The 17380-nt window shown below is 41.1% G+C and overlaps 1 long non-coding RNA gene across 1 annotated transcript in view; it reads right to left on the reverse strand.

Annotated features, from left to right (window-relative positions):
- LOC126482362 (uncharacterized) overlaps positions 1-17380 on the reverse strand; it is an 838717-nt gene that overhangs the window by 335662 nt on the left and 485675 nt on the right. The window lies entirely within an intron of this gene.

A 17380-nucleotide genomic window follows, 5' to 3' on the forward strand; every position in this document is an offset into this window, starting at 1 on the left:
ATATTGGTAGAGAAGGAGAAATTATTGCTACTGGCATTGCCTCTGCCACCGCCTCTATCATCATAAATTTGAACCACGTTTGTGAGTCATTTTGGCTGTTTCCAAAGCAATGGTGTTTTGATAATTACTCGCAATAGCTGATGGCTGATATTTACGACATAATCATTTGATCATATGTTTTGCTGTTTGTAATGTAAATGTATTTTTTTACTTCATTTAATATTCTAAACTAAAAGGAAGTGATTTTACACTGTTGCCGTTTTGAGGTGTTTGCTATCAGCTGTGTTATTGGTATTTATTCTTTTCACGTAATGTTATTCTTGGATGTTTGTTTTTAAAAATGAATTCATTATAGTTTTTAGAAACGGGAATAAACTCATTATGGCTCAGTACCTTTCCACTCAACACCAGCTCCCTACCGCATTACAATTCTCATTCGGGTCGCCACTGGAACGTTGCCACTGAACATGCGATGTACAAGAAGTAACATTTCAGACTTTTCTCTTAGTATTTCTTTGTGCCCTTATTATTTTTATTCTCTCAGAAAGAGGTCTTTTCCTGTTCGCACTCAAACAGTTCCCGGACGTATTGCGTGTATAAACCAACTGTACAGTTACCTACAGTACTTTATTTATTTGGTTTACTAAGCAGCTTAAAACGTAATATAACAGTCCTTCATATTTTGGTCCAGAAAATATGTTTTACTACGTAATGTACAGTCTTAGACATAAAAACTGGCCGCCGGCCGGCCGCCACAGAGACTAAGTCCGAGAAGTTCACTTAAGGTGGCCAATAAAACTGGCCGCCCCTGACAACTCTGTCCGGCCATCTGCACAATCTGGCAACACCGTAAGATGCGGAAGTGTTAGGAGGAAGTGTTGTCTACTTCCGATGTGTGCTCGCACTGTGTGAGCCCGTGGTCTAGCGGTAATAGTCGCGCATTCTAAACTGGTAGTCGCCTGTTCGCGTCCACCTAGATGTATATATATATTTTTTTTTTACTACATTTTGGCCCTCATATAAAATTATGAGTCTGATTGAACATCGAAGATAATTCGCTTGACGTTCTACCCACCAGCAATAACAAGTATTCCAGAAACAATTCCGCAGGACAGCTCGTGGCTGCGTCGCGATCATAACAGCTTTACGCTCGAGCGTTTCCTCGCGCTGCAGCGGCTAGCCGGCTACCGGCCACCGGCCAGACGCCACCCGCCGCCTGAAATCCGGCGCCGCCCATGTGAACGCGGCGCGACGCTGTCAGTATATGTTTTAACTGTCATTTTCGAATTTGAAGGTCTAGTTATCATCTTGCAGTTAAGCATTGCATTTTGCATACTTGAAAATCATGAACTACGGTTACGCATTGTAAAATTGAGTCGCAAGTGGAAGAAGGTGTAACATCTGCAACACAACGTTTACTTTTGGTATAGCAGAGGGGTGAATGCAGAGGAGGCAACTAGAAAGATTTGAACTGTGCGTGGAGCGAGTGCTTTTGGGAAAAATACGCCAGAAAAAGATATTCTTGTTTCAACAAAGATCGTTCTGGCATGAATGATTTTCCACATTAAGGAAGTCTCGACTACTGATACATGTGATAGATTACCATTTCACCATCATGCGACATTTGCAATCAGCAGGCAAAGTTCAGAAGTCTGCCGTAGGAGTACTGCATGCTCTAATTCGAAACAACAAAAATCAAGGAGTGACTATTATTGAACGTCATCTGGTCGCTCATTGAGCATTCGTATGCAGTACTGTTGTTGGTGACGTGTTATGATGCCTTTATCGTTAACTTCCTAAGAAGAAATGAAAGGCTGAGCCCCACCAAAAGACGTAAACTTGAGCAAAGAGTAGTGTGAACATAATATTTTACATCTGATAGCTCCAAAAGTGTGTTTTGGGCTACGAATTCTGCCCCACGGGGTGTGTGCAACACAGCTGGAATTTGTTGCCAACAACTAAGTCACCTTTTGGTGGCAGTGTAAGGAAATCGAGCAACAAAACTACATTACCTGTGCTACTGCATGATGACGCACTCTGTTGATTTGAGAAACAAACCTGTCCAGGAGATTGATAGTAAAGTCGTGTCTCAGGCATTTGTATTGATAGAGAAGTCCTCTCTCAAGCACATGTCCCTCTCGTCATATATTCGTAAAAATTTACCTTTCCCGCTCTTGTTCGATCAACCGTCAAGGCAATTCATTTCTAGACGAAAATACTCTTAAAACTACACTGGTTTAATGACATCGTTAGAACTTGTGGGTTTCTACGGGCGTTGAATTTGTAAACAACATTAGCATTGTCAGATTGTTTTAGATATCGTGAAAGAAAATTGTGCTCCTGATTAATTTCTCTTTGGCAGTTACTGATGCGTTTAGTAAACTAATGGAAAATTTAATTAAAATATTCACTGTACTTATACAAATTAAATTCAGCTTACTACAGTAACAACACGACGGTAGTCTATCTTAATAAAACATTAAGTGTCTATAAGACGATTGATCCTATTTTAACGCGAATTAGTAGGATATTACCGACTTTTGACATCGAAAAGATCCGTATTTACTTCATTTCGTGTATCATTCGCAAGTATTATGAAAATGTGTCATTTCATAGATAAAATTATGTATTCAGAACAACAAAAAATATGTAGGTAGAAAACAAAAGTGGCATTATGAATTTGGCAGTACCGTAAGGTTTTAGTTCTGACACTAACAAGGGGAGGTCGCCAATTGTGAAATTCAGATTCGATTCATACTGCTCATAATAAAAGCTCATGGCCAGAGGTGTAATGTGGCAAAGCACCAAGATGCACTTCTCAGCCATTGTCGAGAAAATCGACAGTTAATAGAAACCGTTGCGGTGAAATACTCTCTACGATGTATAATTTCCTATAGAGTCGTGGCGCAGCGGTAAGTGCTTGGGTTCGTGAGTCAAAAGTCGCCGGATCGAATCTCAGGCCAAGCAATTTTTTTTAGTATATGTTTTTTGTAATTCAAATATATATATATATATATATATATATATATATATATATAATCATGGGGTCTCTAATTAGAACGTTTGACTTACACTACGTATTCGTTTCGGAATATCATTTCTACGTCTTCCGTTAACTACACGTGTAAACATTATGAAGACAATTAATAACATTTGTGAAATACAACTTTGTTTGCAGAAAACAATCATGTTCGAAGTCGCCAGTTTTTCCACGACAAACGACTTTCAACAACTTATTATATGCATAATTGTTGCAACTGATTTTTTTATATATATATATATATATATATATATATATATATATATACAAACAAATACTAAAAAAAATTGGCATGGCGCGAGATTCGATCTGGCGACCTTCGGATTACGAACCCGAGCGCTTACCGCTGCGCCACGACGCTGTAGAAACTTACAAATCGTAGAGAGTATTTCACCTCAACGGTTTCTGTTGACTGTCGATTTTCTCGACAACGGCTGAGAGGTGCATCTTGGTGCTTTGCCACATTACACCTCTGGCTATGAGCTTTTATTATGCGCAATGTGAATCGAATCTGAATTTCACAATTGGTGGCCTCCCCTTGTAAGGGTTCCTGAAAGTAGCAAGACCAATTTTGCTCGAGCGTTGTCTTACGATTCCCTTATTGAGTTTGTATCTAAAAGAATTAAAAATCTGGCTTTCAGCGAGTCTCGAAAGGCGAACGAAAGCAGCTTGCACCTGGTAGCCAAGCATGTTACCTCAGAACTGGTTTTTTCCTAAAGTGGGAAGACATCCTTTTGAGGTTCAATTGTTGGCAAATGTCAGTCAGACATGTGCCGTTGGTCTAAACGTTTCGGTGTGTTGAATTTGTACCAATGATTTTTCTACAGGTTTTTTCTGTCCCAAATAGAGAGTTGAAGTCTCCCATTAGTATTTTCACGTCATCTTGGTGAATTTTGCTCATAGTATTTTGAGTGTGTTCCAGAATTTTTCGACATTTTCGGTGTTTTTCTTATTTTCGATGTTGGTGGGGACATGTGCATTGATGAGTTTATATTTTTTACTGGGGCTCTTAATGGGCATAGTCATAAGTCGGTTGTGATGGGAAGGCCGCGGTGGACGAGCGGTTCTAGGCGCTTCAGTCCGGAACCGCGCGACTGCTACGGTCACAGGTTCTAATCCTGCTTCGGGCATGGATGTGTGTGATGTCCTTAGGTTAGTTAGATTTAAGTTCTAGGGGACTGATGACCTCCACTGTTAAGTCCCATAGTGCTCAGAGCCATTTGAACCATTTCATTGTTGATGGATGTGATTTCTTTGACAGAGTTGATGATAGATCTGTGTTCGAGAAATTCAATGCCAAAGATTGGTACGCCTTTCGCTACCTTTTGTTGTATTTTGCTCTTGAAGATTCAATGGTTTCCGTAATGCAAGGATTCATTGTCAGTTAGTCGTGGTTCATGAAGAGCAAGTGTGAGAATTTTTTGTCGGTCGATTTCTTATGTGAGATTATTTAGTTTTCGTGTTTTGATCAATGTGTCGATGTTTAGTTTTCAAGTGCATGTTTTCTGCTAGTAGGGAAATTTACCAGAGATCTTCGATATTCTCTGCCGTGCTAACCTGGACTCCCCAGAATCCGAAAATCCGACTGCCGCCTGTCGACAGGCGGGTTGTGTACCACCTGGGGTAATGCTGACTTTGCTTGCATAGTTCATGTTTGTTTGTGTCTCATTGGTTTGGCCTGAGTGATTCCAGGACCGGACAGGACCATAGGGTGTTGAAGCCTTTGCAACCAAATATTTTCAGCTGAGCTCATTGAGCTGACAGACGGTGACCAGAGTAGCGGTGATTTTCACTAAGACGTGTCTGGATTTTGGGTTCAACGGATTGAGTAGCCGTTCAGGATTATGTTAGTATTTGGTTCACCCCAAGTATTTGATTTCCTCGGTACCACCCATATGGGGGAGGGTTTCCCCTATCCGCCGCACTGGATTATTATTATTATTATTATTATTGTCATTATGTAATCAGCAAATCCGATATGGTGTATCTTCGAACCACTGAAATAGATGTGTATTGTTCGATTCAGTATTTCCATCACATAAATACGGGTTATAATTACGTTACATTGCTGCTAGTAGACATATTTCTCACTTTATCTTAGACAGTTGCTACCTGTTACTCCATCATAGGAATTTATGTGCGCAGCATTGTTGCAATACAGTCGTTCAAATTATACGATTTCTGTAGTTTCATTTCGATACCAGATCGTTCTAATCGGATTCAGTCAGTCTTAATGTGGATATTCGACTACGACACTCATCATATGATAGGCTGGGTAAACCACATTCTTAATCGGACTGTTGAATCTATATCACTTATCTATGACAGGGTCTGAATTCTTAAACACTGTGGAAAATAATAATCCAATGTGCTTATTACAAACACGTTATTTAAATATAAATATATGAACTAACGAGATAACAGTTTATTTACAAGAGCAGAGCCCCATCCATCATAGCAGAGCAGTGCGAGATTGGTTTCAGGGCCAAGAGAGGATAAAGCTGTTGCCGTTTGTTGCACGATCGCCGAACATCAGCCAGATAGAGAATATGTGGGTAGAAGTAACAAGGTCATTGCCATGTAGACCTACAAATGCAAGCGACCTTTGGACGAATTTAGAAATCGTATGGTGGGAAGTAAACCATCACGCTACACTGTCAACAACTTAATGAAATCAGTGCCCCTACGCCTGCGAGAAATCTTACGTAATGGCCGTTGGTCGGTTGGTTACTAAAAGTATAGTCCACAAAACCCATGTGGGCAATTTTCTGATAATCGGTCAAGCTTTGCTTTGTCGCAGCTCTTTAGCATAAAAGTCCATTTACTTTCAGTCTCCTCCTTACAATTCTTGCAATGCAAGGTAATTGAAAAATCTCATCCACTCGACGCCAACTGAGGAATTGACTGGTGCATGTGTTGTTCAACACACAGTAGTTGTCACCCTCACTGGGATCAATGACTGTTTGTGCGTGTGTGTGTGTTTTCGTGTTCACGCACAATCTGAATCAATACTACTAACATTAGAGAGACAACCAACAATAAATATTGCATCAAATATGACTGTAAAGTATTTTAATGCGATGAAACTGAATTTTTACCCAACCCACGTCCTGCGTATTACGTTAAGTAAGATGTATTAACTCCATAGTATCGTTAGCAGAGACAGTGCGCTCTTGTTGTCGAGGCTCGCGACAAGTGCAGCGATTAGCAGTGCCCAATGCCGCCGCGCTTTGTTTATGCTGGCTGAGCGTGGACACTGCAGCAGACGCTTCGCCATAAACACAAGGAAATCACCTGGGCTCTGACAGCAGTGAGCGGATATCACTGCCTGCGCGTTCTTATAGTAACCAACGTGAGACTCTACTCACAGGTGCCATGGAGCAATTGCAACGGGTATCATGTCATTAGTCATCAGAATATCAACCAGTGATGAAATGTCCACTCTATTTGAATCCCACGAAAACAGGAACCTTATCAGAAAGGAATGTGAGGTGGTATTAAAATTTATCCAACATACAAAAATTAACTGCAGGGTTTTCAAGTATGCAGTAGCAGCACACAAGGAAATATTATGTCTTGGAAGCGTATATTTCATTTCCTCTTCTCATATTAACTCCCTTGTTTTAGTATGAAGTGAGAAAATAAACACGAAAAACTAAAGTTCCTGAGAAGTATTTAAGTCATTATCTCTTCTCATATCACGTTTGTTTTAGTATGAAGTAAAAAAATAAATAGTTAGGGTTCTGAAGCATAGTATGACACCAGATTCTTATCGTAGGCGCTAACAGGGAGCTGTCCATTCTTTTGTCCAACAGTCTGTCTCCTTTCATGCATTACTCTCGCTAGGAGATTCTTATTTAAGGACTTGTGGGCATCAAGTTCTTCAGCAGAATAAGCCTTATCTTATTGTGCTAATTACGGTACGCAAAAAATGCAACAAAGACGAGTTCCCCTGAAGCAGTGAGGATATTTGCACATGTCTGTATTCAGCAATGACTGCCAGCTGCCACAACACTTCACAGAAACCATGCGGCAGGCAACACAACTGTGCGTACGCTTCAGACTTCATTCAGTAAGCCGTCAGGAGATGGATGGAAACGTCAAATTAACGTCGCTTTCCGAGTCGTACTCAATCCAGAATGAGGCGTTATTAAGGTAGTTGAGCGTTCTACCAATTACACTTTCATAATTCCGATATGAGTATCCCGACAGCCAAAAGAACCCGTTAGTGTGAAACCATCGGGAACTGCATTAATAGCAAACTGCAAGAACTTGAGGCAATACGTCGACTCTTTTCTTCGCTGGGTGACCTATTACTGTTATTTAGGATTCTCTGTGTCCTAGTCCTAATGCAAATGGAACTTCAGAGGCGCTTTCCGCTATTCTTGACAAACATCAGCAACTTGTAATCACTGCGAGTTACAACTGCGTGATGATAATGGTTCAGGTTGTCAGTAGTTGTGGTGGTGTTATGCTGTCAAACTGCTTACAGTAACGTTAATGTTGGCGCACATAATTTAGCGCTGACTACCTACTTAAGTAAAGATAGTGTTGTAGCGTCGTCGCTTCTCTTTATTTATCCTCAGCTAGAGTAATACTATTTTACGAACATACTACACCATTCGCGAGCTGCTAATGACACAGTATGACTACAGAGGTCATCGTGCGGGTATTACATTAATTCTGCAATGAATTGCTTAGCAAATATTACCCTCAGCTATGCAGCTGGAATGACTCATTACACAGGTACTCTATGTTGTTTTTGGTTAAGTGACCAGTTCGCTGCAATCCTGCTTCTACTGTTCGTAAATACTACTATATACTTAAAAAATGGTTCAAATGGCTCTGAGCACTATGGGTCTTAACTTCTGAGGTTATCAGTCCGCTAGAACGTAGAACTACTTAAACCTAACTAACCTAAGGACATCAGACACACCCATGCCCGAGACAGGATTCGAACCTGCGACCGTAGCGGTCACGCGGTTCCAGACTGTAGCGCCTAGAAACACTCGGCCACCCCGGCCGGCATACTTGTATGCTGACCATCCGTTATTTGACTAAATATAAACTACAATCTGATTGGCATATATATGACATGGGTTATCGCCGGCACAAAGTAATGACTAAGGGTTGGATGCCGTTGAAGTCCCGTTACATTGATGGCAAGATAAATGTTCGCAAATCTCCTGTGCTGCCTCAAAAAGCAATTGCATCTTAAGTATCGAAGGACCGACGTCCACACTGTCACAGCGCGTTGAAATACAGCAACGATGGCAGATGAAAATTTGTGACCGACTGGGCTTCGAACCTGGACCTCCTAGTAACTAGACAGACGTGCTGATCACTGCACTATTATTAATTTTTTTTTATAGTTTGAGAAGACTTTCAGCACCAGGTAGGCGGAGGCAAAGAAGGCAGGTGTCGCAGATCCGAGGCCTCGCCGCAATGCTTCCCCCGTACCTGTCACTGAGCAGCTGCATTAATCACATGTATTCCATGTTTGCGCCCATATATTCCTTTAAATTGTAGAACAAAATTGAAGTAGTAATTAAGGTAAAATAAATTACAGTTGCCGCCTCAAATGGCGTGCATTTCTTGTAGAAAATAACTTATAACAGTGAAAAAGGTGACGGAAAAATACATGACAAACATTCATTCTGAAATATATTCACAATTTAGGTTATTATGCACTGGATGCATATGAGGTCTGTAATGAAGACATATATTTATCAACAAATGTAAAACGTTTCGGAGCTGGAGGGGTTTTGCCAAATTAGAACGGTTCTAATTTTAGGACCAACGTAAAAGAATATTCCGGGAATAAAAAAGTGAAAGAATAGTATTCTGCTTCTAATAAAAAGCTGTCCCCCTATTTGTAGCTCACATAAAGCAATAGATAAAAAAATTGATAGCATTCCTTATATTTATTATTCTTCTTCAGCTTAAAATGTTCTTCTGCAATATAAAGCATGTACTCTTCTTAGTTCTAAGTTTTGGTTGTTACGACATAAAACCCAAACGATCCCAGATGTCACGAATAACTGTTATTCTTTGCGGACGGGCAACATTTCCAGTCGGATTGTAAAGCTTCAGTTATCGGTATCTGACTTCTTGCTGTTCTGTGCTAATTTCTTCTCAGTCCAGTTCCAAATTCTGATTCTATTTTCACATAAGAACATGAGCGCTACAGTTTCTACCAGCCGACATTTGTGGCAGTATGGAGATGGTCTCAATTTGATTTTCCATAATCGTTCCGCTGTGGGTATGGTTTCGTTTACAACGTCGCACCATACGGCATTGACGCTAGTTGGTAGAATATTATTGTTGATATTCTTCCTGACGTTCCTCCAGTCTTTAGTAGGTTAATTTACCGTAATTAGTTTGTGAAGACGATGTCTGGTAATATAATAATCATAGATGGTTCTAGTGTTGGTTTGTGCTGGCGGAAGTCTTATACAGCTCCAATCGCCATAGTACTTTCGGACGTAATCTAGGCTAGCATGCTACATTAACAGGAGCGTTCCTGTCCCCAGGATCTAACGAGAGGAACAGAAGTTTCGTAATGTCTGTCTTAGTAGCATGTATTAGTTTAAAAGCACCTCTTCAATTCCAAGAAATCACACCCATCAACAATGAAATGGTTCAAATGGCTCTGAGCACTATGGGACTTAACAGTGGAGGTCATCAGTCCCCTAGAACTTAAATCTAACTAACCTAAGGACATCACACACATCCATGCCCGAAGCAGGATTCGAACCTGTGACCGTAGCAGTCGCGCGGTTCCGGACTGAAGCGCCTAGAACCGCTCGTCCACCGCGGCCTGCCCATCAACAACCGACTTATGACTATGCCCATTAAGAGCCCCAGTAAAAAATATAAACTCATCAATGCACACGTCCCCACCAACATCGAAAATAAGAAAAACACCGAAAATGTCGAAAAATTCTGGAACACGCTCAAAATACTATGAGCAAAATTCACCAAGATGACGTGAAAATACTAATGGGAGACTTCAACTCTCTATTTGGGACAGAAAAAACCTGTAGAAAACTCATTGGTACAAATTCAACACACCGTAACGTTTAGACCAACGGCACATGTCTGACTGACATTTGCCAACAATTGAACCTCAAAAGGATGTCTTCCCACTTTAGGAAAAAAACCAGTTCTGAGGTAACATGCTTGGCTACCAGGTGCAAGCTGCTTTCGTTCGCCTTTCGAGACTCGCTGAAAGCCAGATTTTTAATTCTTTTAGATACAAACTCAATAAGGGAATCGTAAGACAACGCTCGAGCAAAATTGGTCTTGTTACTTTCAGGAACCCTTACAAGGGGAGGCCGCCAATTGTGAAATTCAGATTCGATTCACATTGCGCATAATAAAAGCTCATAGCCAGAGGTGTAATGTGGCAAAGCACCAAGATGCACCTCTCAGCCGTTGTCGAGAAAATCGACAGTTAAAAGAAACCGTTGAGGTGAAATACTCTCTACGATTTATAAGTTCCTACAGCGTCGTGGCGCAGCGGTAAGCGCTCGGGTTCGTAATCCGAATCTCGCGCCATGCCACTTCTTTTTTAGTATTTGTTTGTGTATATATATATATATATATACACAATCAGTTGCAACAATTATGCATATAATAAGTTGTTGAAAGTCGTTTGACGTGGAAAAACTGGCGACTTCGAACATGATAATGTTTTCTGCAAACAAAGTTGTATTTCACAAATGTTATTAATTGTCTTCATAATGTTTACACGTGTAGTTAACGGAAGACGTAGAAATGATATTCCGAAACGAATACGTAGTGTAAGTCAAACGTTCTAATTAGAGACCCCATGATTATATATATATTTGAATTACAAAAAACATATACTAAAAAAAATTGCTTGGCCTGAGATTCGATCCGGCGACTTTTGACTCACGAACCCAAGCACTTACCGCTGCGCCACGACTCTATAGGAAATTATACATCGTAGAGAGTATTTCACCGCAACGGTTTCTATTAACTGTCGATTTTCTCGACAATGGCTGAGAAGTGCATCTTGGTGCTTTGCCACATTACACCTCTGGCCATGAGCTTTTATTATGAGCAGTATGAATCGAATCTGAATTTCACAATTGGCGACCTCCCCTTGTTAGTGTCAGAACTAAAACCTTACGGTACTGCCAAATTCATAATGCCACTTTTGTTTTCTACCTACATATTTTTTGTTGTTCTGAATACATAATTTTATCTATGAAATGACACATTTTCATAATACTTGCGAATGATACACGAAATGAAGTAAATACGGATCTTTTCGATGTCAAAAGTCGGTAATATCCTACTAATTCGCGTTAAAATAGGATCAATCGTCTTATAGACACTTAATGTTTTATTAAGATAGACTACCGTCGTGTTGTTACTGTAGTAAGCTGAATTTAATTTGTATAAGTACAGTGAATATTTTAATTAAATTTTCCATTAGTTTACTAAACGCATCAGTAACTGCCAAAGAGAAATTAATCAGGAGCACAATTTTCTTTCACGATATCTAAAACAATCTGACAATGCTAATGTTGTTTACAAATTCAACGCCCGTAGAAACCCACAAGTTCTAACGATGTCATTAAACCAGTGTAGTTTTAAGAGTATTTTCGTCTAGAAATGAATTGCCTTGACGGTTGATCGAACAAGAGCGGGAAAGGTAAATTTTTACGAATATATGACGAGAGGGACATGTGCTTGAGAGAGGACTTCTCTATCAATACAAATGCCTGAGAGACGACTTTACTATCAATCTCCTGGACAGTTTTGTTTCTCAAATCAACAGAGTGCGTCATTATGCAGTAGCACAGGTGATGTAGTTTTGTTGCTCGATTTCCTTACACTGCCACTAAAAGGTGTCTTAGTTGTTGGCAACAAATTCCAGCTGTGTTGCACACACCCCGTGGGGTAGAATTCGTAGCCCAAAACACACTTTTGGAGCTATCAGATGTAAAATATTATGTTCACACTACTCTTTGCTCAAGTTTACGTCTTTTGGTGGGGCTCAGCCTTTCATTTCTTCTTAGGAAGTTAACGATAAAGGCATCATAACACGTCACCAACAACAGTACTGCATACGAATGCTCAATGAGCGACCAGATGACGTTCCATAATGGTCACTCCATGATTTTTGTTGTTTCGAATTAGAGCATGCAGTACTCCTACGCCAGACTTCTGAACTTTGCCTGTTGATTGCAAATGTCGCATGATGGTGAAATGGTAATCTATCACATTGAAACGTCCCCTTTGAACAGTTACAAACGACTTTGCTTAAACTGACACACAATATTTTGTTAACGCAACGCAATCTGACTTTCAAAATTCCCTACAAAAGAATGGCCCTGACTAACATTAAACTATATCTTTCACAAATCACTTACCTCACAAAAATCTTCGCTGCTCAAGCTACTGCAATACAGCGAGCGCCACTACTACCAGCTAAATAAAAGATTCAAACTATGGAAGGCACTAACTACTGATAGGGATAGTTAGCAAATGAAAGATATTAATAGAGAACAAACAATGTATTTACCTTGATATCATCATATATAAATATAGCAGTTCATGACAAATTACAAAACTCCGCCATCTCTCTCCCCACATCCACCACTGCTGGCGGCTCACCTCCAACTGCGCAACGCTACGCGCTGTTCACATCCTGCTGCCTAACACTACAATGGCGAGTAATACAACAATGCAAAGCAGCCACAGACTGCACACAGCACAGCCAGTGATTTTCATACAGAGGTGGCGTTACCAATAAAAAAACCTAAACAGCCTACTTACAACATGTATCAGTAGTCGAGACTTCCTTAATGTGGAAAATCATTCATGCCAGAACGATCTTTGTTGAAACAAGAATATCTTTTTCTGGCGTATTTTTCCCAAAAGCACTCGCTCCACGCACAGTTCAAATCTTTCTAGTTGCCTCCTCTGCATTCACCCCTCTGTTATACCAAAAGTAAACGTTGTGTTGCAGAAGTTACACCTTCTTCCACTTGCGACTCAATTTTACAATGCGTAACCGTAGTTCATGATTTTCAAGTATGCAAAATGCAATGCTTAACTGCAAGATGATAACTAGAACTTCAAATTCGAAAATGACAGTTAAAACATATACTGACAGCGTCGCGCCGCGTTCACATGGGCGGCGCCGGATTTCAGGCGGCGGGTGGCGTCTGGCCGGTGGCCGGTAGCCGGCTAGCCGCTGCAGCGCGAGGAAACGCTCGAGCGTAAGCTGTTATGATGGCGACGCAGCCACGAGCTGTCCTGCGGAATTGTTTCTGGAATACTTGTTATTGCTGGTGGGTAGAATGTCAAGCGAATTATCTTCGATGTTCAATCAGACTCATAACTTTATATGAGGGCCGAAATGTAGTAAATATATATATATATATATATATATATATATATATATATATATATATATATATATATATATATATATATATATATATAGGTGGACGCGAACAGGCGACTATCAGTTTAGAATGCGCGACTATTACCGCTAGACCACGGGCTCACACAGTGCGAGCACACATCGGAAGTAGACAACACTTCCTCCTAACACTTCCGCATCTTACGGTGTTGCCAGATTGTGCAGATGGCCGGACAGAGTTGTCAGGGGCGGCCAGTTTTATTGGCTACCTTAAGTGAACAACTCGGACTTAGTCTCTGTGGCGGCCGGCCGGCGGCCAGTTTTTATGTCTAAGACTGTACATACGAGGGTAATCCCAAAAGTAAGGTCTCCTATTTGTTTATAAGTACATAGACCTGTTTATTTCTACAATGGTTTACATTAGTTTACAGCTTGAACATTTAGCTATTTTTCCACAGAATCACCATTTCTGTCGATGCATTTTTGTAGACGCTATGGCACTTTTTGTATGCCCATGTATACCAGCTCGCCGCCATGCTGTGCAGAAGGTTATGAACCTCTTCTTTCACCTCGTCGTCGGGGCTGGGACCACAATTAACGCTGACAGGTACTATGAGACTCTGAAAAAACTCAAACGGGCAACTCAGAACCGGAGAAGAGAAATGCTTAGCAAGGGCGTACATATTCTCCATGATAACGCTCGCTCACACATCGCTCGGCAAACCGTTGCTCTCTTGCAACAGTTTCAGTGGAACATAATCACCCACCCACGCTATAGTCCTGACTTGCCACCCAGTGACTATCGCCTGTTCCCTAGGTTAAAAGAACATTTGGCCGGAAAGCGATTCAGCACCGACGACGAGGTGAAAGAAGAGGTTCATAACTTTCTCAACAGCATGGCGGCGAGCTGGTATGGCATGGACATACAAAAACTGCCACAGCGTCTACAAAAATGCATCGACAAAAATGGTGATTATGTCGAAACATAGCTAAATGTTCAAACTGTAAACTGGTGTAAACCACTGTAGAAATAAACTTATAAAAAAATAGACCTTACTTTTGGGATTAACCTCGTAAAAATGCTATTAGCTGTTGCCAGCGGAAGAAAAAGACACGGTCGGAGTAAACTGTAATAATCCCTCTACTTCATCATGGAAAATTTTCTTCCGTCCTCCTGAACTCTCTCTCTCTCTCTCTCTCTCTCTCTCTCTCTCTCTCTCTCTCTCTCTCTCTCTGTGTGTGTGTGTGTGTGTGTGTGTGTGTGTGTGTGTGTGTGTGTGTGTGTCTGTCTGTGAGTGTCTGTGTCTGCATATGTGTATGAGTCTACGTGTGTGTGCCTTTTTCGTACACTGACAGGAAGGTGGTGAAACAACAGGCTGTATGGCGTGAACATTGGTCCCAGCCAATTCGATGTGGTGATACCACTGTACGGCTTACAAGCGACACGAATGAAAATTACTGATCGGAAATGGTCTCCAGCGTGAAGTTACCGTTAAACATCGCCTCACTCCCATGTCTCATCAGAGAGCAGCGCCGCCAATACGTGACAAGCACTTAGGTCATCAAAGGCAACCCAATGCGTGTACTCCGATGCAAGTGTCGTTGTTGTTGCAGCTACGAAATAATACTTGGAAATTCATGCTCTTCTATTTCAGCACTTGTATGTTTCAACGCAGTACTATACGAGTATATTACCCTCGCCTAAACAATAAAAGTAATCCTTTTTACAAAAGAGAATTCTGCTCTGGATGTCAAATTAAACACCTTTCAGCCGTCTAGTTCCCGACCTTATTATATTGGCAACCAGTTTCAGCGTTTTACTATGCCATCTTCAGGCGCCTGACTGATGTATAGGAAGATTCTATCTCGGTTGTGATCGTGTAGGGATATTCTGCCTCGGTTGTGGTTAAAATAGGGACCAGCAGTAATGGTATTTGTAGACTTCTACTTGATATTGCGATCACTTCAAGATGGCGTAGTAAAACGCTGAAACTGGTGGCCAAGTAAAACAAGATTGTAAACTAGACGGCTGAATGGTGTTTCATTTGACATCCTGTATCGAAAAGCCGAGTCCCGCAACCATCTCTAAAAAAGATGGACATACAGAGACAATTTTGCTCTGGTTAGATAGTTTTTAACTGTCGATCAGAGAGCATCAGCCAATAACATAATTCGCCAACTAGGTACTTAATCTAAAGTACTCTACCGGCAGGTGATGTGGCACTGTGACAAATATCATGGGACTGACACTAGTTAACTGATGACCTGAGACTTGGATAGCAGCCACCAAGTGTAGCGCCCATACTTCGAGACGTGTAACGTTGTCCGACAACGGCTCCGCAAGTGTAACACCAACATTTCTTCTCATTCAAGAACTGGTCTACTTGGAATAGCTCTGGCCTTTTATACTGCCTCATTAAGCTTGTATGATGCCGTTGTATAGCAAAAAATCGATACAAATGTAACCAAACAGCATATTTGTAATACAAATACATTTTATCAAATTATATTACCTGTCAGTTAAACCACAGCCAGCCCACGAACACAAACGCTATTTTAATCCATTCGGTGATCACTCAGACTTATTACCTGGTATTCTCAAAGTATACAACATTAGCCTATAGTTCATTAGCGCAATATACCTACAAGAAACTGAAATTTTCCTTCAGTGTGAGAACCATGGTATACGGTACAGGATACAGAGAATAATTAATCATCAGAATGTCATGTTTCCACCGTGTACAAACTCCAGAGATTTATCGATGAGAGAATATGAAACAAAAAGGGTCCAATGAACGTATGTCAGAAAGTTCATGGTTTCCATGCTAGAGACCACTTATTCAATCATACATTGGACCGAGACTGCTGTCTAACACGCGTTGTGCCTTGCAGCCACAGTTACGGTATGTATTGAAAATGGTTTCCATGTCCCCCAAAGCATGCGTGTGCGCGCCCTAGCTTGTTCTGTCTCACACCTTCACATCGGCCAGACTGCACCCAACCAGTATCAAAAGCAGTATGAATACGCTGCTCCTGTGTCTCCACATCTGGAATGGGCTCTGCATAGACGATACTTTCAGATGGCCGCATAACCAGAAATCGCACGGGTTGAGATACGATGAACGAGCAGGCCATGCAATTGGACCCCCTCGTCTGATCCATCGGCCAGGAAAGACACGATGGAGATGCGTCCTGTAATCTCCCCCTCCTTCCTTCTTCCATCTATTATCAACATTAAACAATGTCCAGTCCAAGAAATTAATAAGCAAAGTTTCTTATGAAGATTTGAGAGGAGCGAAGATTACAATAAACTTTCAAGTTTACTTAGCTTGTCAAGTTGAGATGACTCCTTCTTGTCTAGGGGTCCGATTCTTGAAGACGAAAATCTAACATCATGTCCTCACGAGTGGTTTGAACTAAATACATTGGAAGACTGTTGTTCCAGAATTATTTACGTAAATAACTTTTCCGCAGATTTTCTCACATTTTATACTACTGGCTATTAAAATTGCTACACCAAGACGAAATGCACATGATAAACGGGTATTTATTGGAAAAATATATTATGCTAGAACTGACATGTGATTCATTTTCACGCAATTTGGGTGCAAAGATCCTGAGAAATCAGTACCCAGAACAACCACCTCTGGCCGTAATAATGGCTTTGATACGATTCGGCATCGAGTAAAACAGAGCTTGGATGGTGTGTACAGGTACAGCTGCCCATGCAGCTAAGCACGATACCATAGTTCATCAAGAGTAGTGACTGGCGTATTATGACAAGCCAGTTGCGCGGCCACCATTGACCAGAGGTTTTCAGTTGGTGAGGGATCTGGAGAATGTGCTGGCCAGGGCACCAATCGAACATTTTCAAAGTGCCGTCAATGCGAACAAGAGGTGACCGAGACGTGTAGCCAATGGCACCCCATACCATC

Source organism: Schistocerca serialis, chromosome 5 (genome assembly GCF_023864345.2).
Source record: "Schistocerca serialis cubense isolate TAMUIC-IGC-003099 chromosome 5, iqSchSeri2.2, whole genome shotgun sequence".
NCBI classification, from domain to species: Eukaryota; Metazoa; Arthropoda; class Insecta; order Orthoptera; family Acrididae; genus Schistocerca; species Schistocerca serialis.